The 5,323-nt window shown below is 50.6% G+C and overlaps 1 long non-coding RNA gene across 4 annotated transcripts; it reads left to right on the top strand.

The window, feature by feature from the left end:
• Positions 1-42: 42 nt before the first annotated feature.
• On the top strand, positions 43-5,218 carry LOC113950519. 4 transcript variants are annotated; one of them, XR_003528766.1, is made up of 5 exons: positions 43-112; positions 1,676-1,783; positions 3,562-3,685; positions 4,515-4,884; positions 4,977-5,218. It is a non-coding gene; the product is annotated as an uncharacterized LOC113950519 (long non-coding RNA). The 4 variants fall into 4 exon arrangements; XR_003528765.1 differs by having other exon boundaries at positions 3,461-3,685; XR_003528764.1 differs by lacking the exons at positions 43-112; positions 1,676-1,783 and having other exon boundaries at positions 1,798-3,685; positions 4,674-4,884.
• Positions 5,219-5,323: the final 105 nt, after the last annotated feature.

The raw sequence follows: 5,323 nt of genomic DNA, 5'->3' as shown, positions 1-5,323 counted from the left end.
GTTAACCCCTGCCACGCCAGCAACCGCTCCGGCTCTCCCCCGGTGCCGGTGCCCTGGCCTGCCCGCAGGTGTGCAGGGGGCCCAGGTGGCCTCGGTGAGCACATCCTTTGAGGTGAGGAGCCCGGGGCTGACAGTGGCCCCGGGCCAAGCTGCCCTGACCATCTGCTCCGCTCTGTGCCAGCCCGACGGCTGCTATAACGAGCGTGCGTGCGCTGGGCGCGGGAGCCGCCGGTAACAGGAGCCGCCGGACCCCGGCGAGGAGCTGACTCTGTCTTTTCGGCTCTGCCCCGTGTATATTTATCTGAACGTACAAACACAGCCGCCGGCAGAGGTGGCTGGGTGTCCCCAGGCTGTGCCGGTCCAGCGTCCCTGTGCCTGCGGCCCCGTCCAGCCTCGGGGCTGTGGGGAGCAGCCGAGGGGCTGGAGGGCGCCGAGGGGGGACTCGGGGTTGCTGAATGTGGGCAGCAGGATTTGCGGGGTTTCTGTGCTCGCTTGCTGTCCAGAAAAGGGGATGTCAGGGGTCCCTGCTGGCTTGTGGCAAAGCCAAGGGCCAAGAGCCACGAGGCACATTGGGATAGTGAGAAGGAGCAGGGAGAGCAGGAGCAGGCCCTGTCTTCTTCCTTTTGGGAGCAGCAGTGAGTGCCCTGGTCATAAATGGGACTTTTATCTAAAATATACACCTTGGGAATGCAGAAGAAAAGCAGGAAAGGGCTTTTCTCAGTGCTAAAGAGCTGCCAACAAACACCTGACTCCACGTTTTGATTTGAGCCAATCAAACAAACGCAGCCCAAAGCACAACTTTCTCTGAGCTGGGGTTTGGTTTTTCAGTGGAGCGTGTTATCAAAGGCAGAAATGTGGCAAGAGGATTGAATGAGGACTCCTGGGGTATTGTGTGCCCAAGGACATGGCACAGCACGTGGATTGGGGCATTTTCTATTATTCTAATATTCTGTCTTTGAATCTTAGCCCTCGCTCTCCTTGTAGCCTGTAAAATGCACGAGGCCACTCCTTATTCAGAAAGAGATTTTCTTTGAGAGCCAACTTAATGCTGGTTTGGATCAGAGTGACCCTCGCAGGGAGACTCATTTCCACCAAGGTTAAAAATCTTTCAAGAATTGCCCTAAAAACAAAATGCATCAGCATTGAAAGAACTGCTTAAAAATAAATCAGAACTTATGATACCTGACGTTAGGGGACCAGAAATGTAAATTTGGGAAGAAAAGGCTGGTGGAAGCTCCCTGCAATGTTCCCTAAACCTAACGAGGTCTTTTATTTCCATCCCAAAAGCATAGCGAGAGTCAAAGAAAAAGAAACCTGAATCTAGTTGACTTAAAGGTCATGAGACTTAGCGTCGGGATATTTGAGGTCTCGTGATTTTTTAAATGTTAATACTGCAAGGGCTGCTGTGGGAGATTCACTGCCACAGTTCCCAGCTCTGACCCAGAGACTCGAGCTGTTTCTGCCCTGCTTTAGTGGAAGTTTGATGATGGAGTTACCAAGTTATCTGTAGGAAAGGTCTCTTATACAAGGTCCATGAGAAAGCACCAAACTGGAGATTTTTTTTTTTTACTAATTCCTATAACATTTCTGATGTTTTCTGATCGGCCCTCAAAGCATTTAGTTTTTTAGGATTTTGGCAGCTAAAGCCACTGTCATCTCTCGTTTTTGTCCTCAGGGGTCTCAGCACACCTTAAAGAGGTCACCTGAACTCCTGCCTGAGTCTCGAAGAGTGAGGACTGAGATCTGAGGGTGAAGAACCTCATGAACCTGCTGCAGAGCTGAGGTTAGAGGCACATTTCTCTTTAGTACTTGATGTTCTGAGCCTGCCTCTCCTCTCCTTTTCCCAGCCCTGAGTTTTACCCTCACATCACCTGGAAGCTGTTGGTTGAAATATTTCATGCTCGGTTTATATGTAACGCTCAACAAGTGCACAGGACAGCTCTTAAAAGGTCACGTTTATACAAATCTGTAATGCATGTGTATAAAATAGATCAGTTTAGAGTGAATTCTGAACCTGTGTAAAACATGGAAAGGTTTTCTTAGGGCAATCCACTTTAATGCTTGGTCAGAGGAGGCCTGGACCTCACCACCCTCACAAGGAAGAATTCCTTCCCAATATCCCACCTAACCCTGCCCCCTGGCAGTGGGAAGCCATCCCCCCTTGTCCTATCTCTCCAGACCCTTGTCCTAAGTCCCTCTCCAGCTCTCCTGGAGCCCCTTCAGGCACTGAAGGGAGCTCTAAGGTCCCCCTGGGGTCTTCCCTTCTCCATGTGAACAGCCCCAGCTCGCCAATCCTGGCTCCAGAGCAGAGGGGCTCCAGCCTTTGGAGCATCTCCATGGCCTCCTCTGGACTTGCTCCAGCAGCTCTATGTCCTTGTTATGTTGGAAGCCCAAGAGCTGGAGGCAGCTCTGCAGGTGGGGTCTCACCAGAATGGAATTGAGTGGCAGAATCACCCCCCTCGACCTGCTGGCCTTAAGCCCTCTCCCATCTCTGCCCTTCCTGGGAATGGCTGCAGACACACCAGCCAGCCATGGAGCGGGGAGTGTGGGCTGTGCCTCCAGCTGCTCCATCATCCTGGCTCTGAGCATGGAGGTGACACTTCTCCTCAGCAGCAGATTCTCCCCTAGGCAGCTCTTCTCCGGGGCTGTTTGCCCTGACCAGGGATGGGGATTTTCCCAGCCGGAGTCCCTCGGGGTACAAGATAAGGAGGAGAACTGCAATTGCAGTTTCAGCTGAGGGGCTGTGATTCACCTGGCTGACATCACTCCAGGGCCGGTTACACCCCGGGGCTGTGCGCTGCCTAATGGACTTCCTTCTGGGAAAAGCTACTCAGTCACTCAGCTGCTGAGAAGCAAATCCTGATGATTCAGTGTTGCTGTATGTGACTTAGATGAGGTGAATTCTTGTTCTGCGCTTAAATCCAGAGGGGCAGGTGCTCAGCTGCTGAATCACATCTGCCTGTGAGCAGATCAATCCCCGCAGGGCAGGAGAGCCGTGGTATTTACACCGTGGTTTACAAACCCTTAATGCCTCTGTGCAGCCTCTCTGGTGATTGCCCATATTATGCTCAGTGCCTGCCAGTCCCTTCCCAATGCAAACACCTAATTAATTCCCGTGCTTTTAAGGAAATGAAGCCATACAGAAATATGCCACCGGTAACAAATTATGTGGTAGCAATGCCACCGATTAATGCTGCAGGAAATAATACTCTATTTCAGATGCTGAATGGGTTTTTTTTTTGTTCTAAATTAATTTGCCATCATACAATAAATCACAGAATGAATCATAAAACGGTTTGGGTTGGAAAGGACCTCAAAGATCACTCAGTTCCAACCCCCCTGCCATAGGCAGGGACAAAAATACCATCCTGCCTGGAAGTTGCTAAATTAACATGCAGACATTGTCCAAAGGGCTAGAAGGGAATTTTATTTTTTTCCCCTCTTATTTTCATTATCTGAGAGCAAATAAGTGTATAAGTCTGCAGTACCATGGATGGCTGTCCCAGTGCTCCCAGCCTCCAGCACACCTCCCATCCCAGCGCTCCCATCTTGCCTCTCCAGGAAGCTGATGGATACTGCAGGATTTCTAAAAACCAGCAGCTGCCAAGACACCATCAGTCCCTACTGGAATTGTGATTACCTCCTTGCCCAGGTGATGCAGAAGCTTCGGATGTTTCCCATGCAGGTGAGGATGTGAGCAAGACCTTCTGGGGCTCTGTCAGACCGGCCACAGCTTCGCTTTCCGTGGAGTAGATGGGAAAAGTTGTGGGAAAAGGTGGAAGTGAGTGAAGTTTATAGTCCCACCAGGGCTGATCTTTGCACCTGTCAACTCCAGTAACAGCTCCATTTACGGGAGCTCATAAAGGAGATCTCTCTACCTGGCCAGGTGTGGTACCGAGCACTGGCTGGGGGGTGGTTTTGACAGGATGCCTGTGTGTGAGTGCACCAGGAAATGCCAACACAAGTAGGTGCCATGGAGCACAGAGAGGCAACAAGGAAACGAGCTGGGGTAAGTTCTCTGCTCCTTACTGGCTGCCTGGAAGGGTGCAGGAAGTGAAAGCAAAAGAGAAAGCAGGACTGGAAAGCAGGTGTGGCGGGTGGTGGCACCTGCAGTTGTGCAGGAGGAGGTGTTTACCAACATGGGCTATGACTGCCTCGAAAGGTCTCTCAGTTTATCACCCAAGTGCTCTGTGCAAACACCCTAGAAAACACTCCAGGAACAGTGATTAGATTAAACCCCAAATGAATCTCACTGTAATCAGGCCCCAGAGTTGGGCGCTAACATCAGTTTAGCAGGGCTGGTGTGCAAGGATTAGCTTAAAAATAGCCAGGCTATCATTATCAATATTTTTATTTATTTATGTAGTTTTCAGAAGCTTTCTAAGTGTCTGCTTAAGAAAAAGCAGCATCCTGAGACATTTCCCACTCATCCTGGGTTACAGGGTGACTCTGATCGGTGCCGGGTGCTGGGCAGTGGGTGAGGAGCTGAGTGGCTCCTGGCATCCTTCTTGTAGGGCCATCAGAAGTGATCTCAGGACATCAGCCAGGGAAGACCATCAATGCCAGGGGTTAATGAGGCTGAGAACAGAGACTGTTGGGTGTCCAGCTAATCATCAGGAGGGGAGAGCTGGCTGGGTACAACGGTTCTTCAGCAGGGGCTCCTGCTTCCACAGCTCCAGGTGGTGTGGGCAGGGCTGCAGCTGAGGGTAGGTTACGTCCCTGGGACACTGGGCACATCAGCACATTCTGCTGGTTCAAATGCAGAAGAGCTCAGTTGAGAAAATGTGAAATGAAGCCTGTTACTGGTCTAAACCCAGCTCTGAAAATGAAAGTAACCACTTCTACAAGTTTAAAACCGGTGCCATGTAGCAGCTCGGTGAGTCTGTAAGTAGGACTTCCCCCTCTCCCCAGTCTTAATGCTCTGTCCTGCTAAGACATAGAGTTAGTTAAAAAGAGATTTTCTTCAAATCCCACAGACTCTCACCCAGAAGGACATTGGGTGTATTCCTGGTGGGCTCTCAGCAGCTGGGATGTCTGGAAGGAGCAGCACAGCAGCATCGAGATGCTTCACCTGCCACCCAAACCCCACTGTGGGTAGTGAGAAATGAATTTGCTAGTGTGGAAAATCTGGGCATTATTGAGAAGTTAAGTCAGTCTCCAACTGGATTAATTCACTGCTGGTAGCTGGAAAAATTAATAAAGTGCAGATCTGAATCAATCTTGCTGATTTTCCGTAAAGCATGAACATTATCTATGGCAAACTGCTGGAATAGCAGCTCAGGCTCGGACCAGCAAGAGGCTTTGTGTGCTGGGATGCTGCACC

This window comes from Corapipo altera, unplaced genomic scaffold (genome assembly GCF_003945725.1).
Source record: "Corapipo altera isolate COAL_440 unplaced genomic scaffold, ASM394572v1 54, whole genome shotgun sequence".
Taxonomy (NCBI): Eukaryota; Metazoa; Chordata; class Aves; order Passeriformes; family Pipridae; genus Corapipo; species Corapipo altera.
This window is presented reverse-complemented; position numbering and strand designations above follow the sequence as displayed.